The sequence below is a fragment of the Pollachius pollachius genome, assembly GCF_949987615.1.
Source record: "Pollachius pollachius genome assembly, chromosome: 4".
In the NCBI taxonomy this organism is placed as follows: Eukaryota; Metazoa; Chordata; class Actinopteri; order Gadiformes; family Gadidae; genus Pollachius; species Pollachius pollachius.
The window spans coordinates 7499030-7499411 of NC_136937.1; positions in this window are offsets into that span (position 1 = coordinate 7499030).

Below are 382 nucleotides of genomic sequence, written 5' to 3' on the forward strand. Positions count from 1 at the left end.
AAATGCGCCCTGATTTTTTTGTTGTTATTCAAGTCAGCTATGAACAAACAGAGGTTGATCTACTGACACGTTTAGCGAGAACCGCGACAGAAACACAACAATATTGCCTTAAAGATAACGTGACACCCGCCGGAAGCATCACCATTCACAATCCAAGTGTGAAGGGACTTTTCATTGGGGACATCAGATGAGAGTTTCGGTGAAACTCATGAGGGTTAGGAACGCGAAAGCGTCGGTATAAATGACCGTGTGGTCGCCATAGCGTCCTTTGTCTGTCACAGTCCTACAGATGTTATGTAATGTAGACTAGAATGGCACACGGTCCCCAGAGGTTTTCCAAGCTGCACGCAAGACAGAATCTATGACAATTTAGTAAAACAAT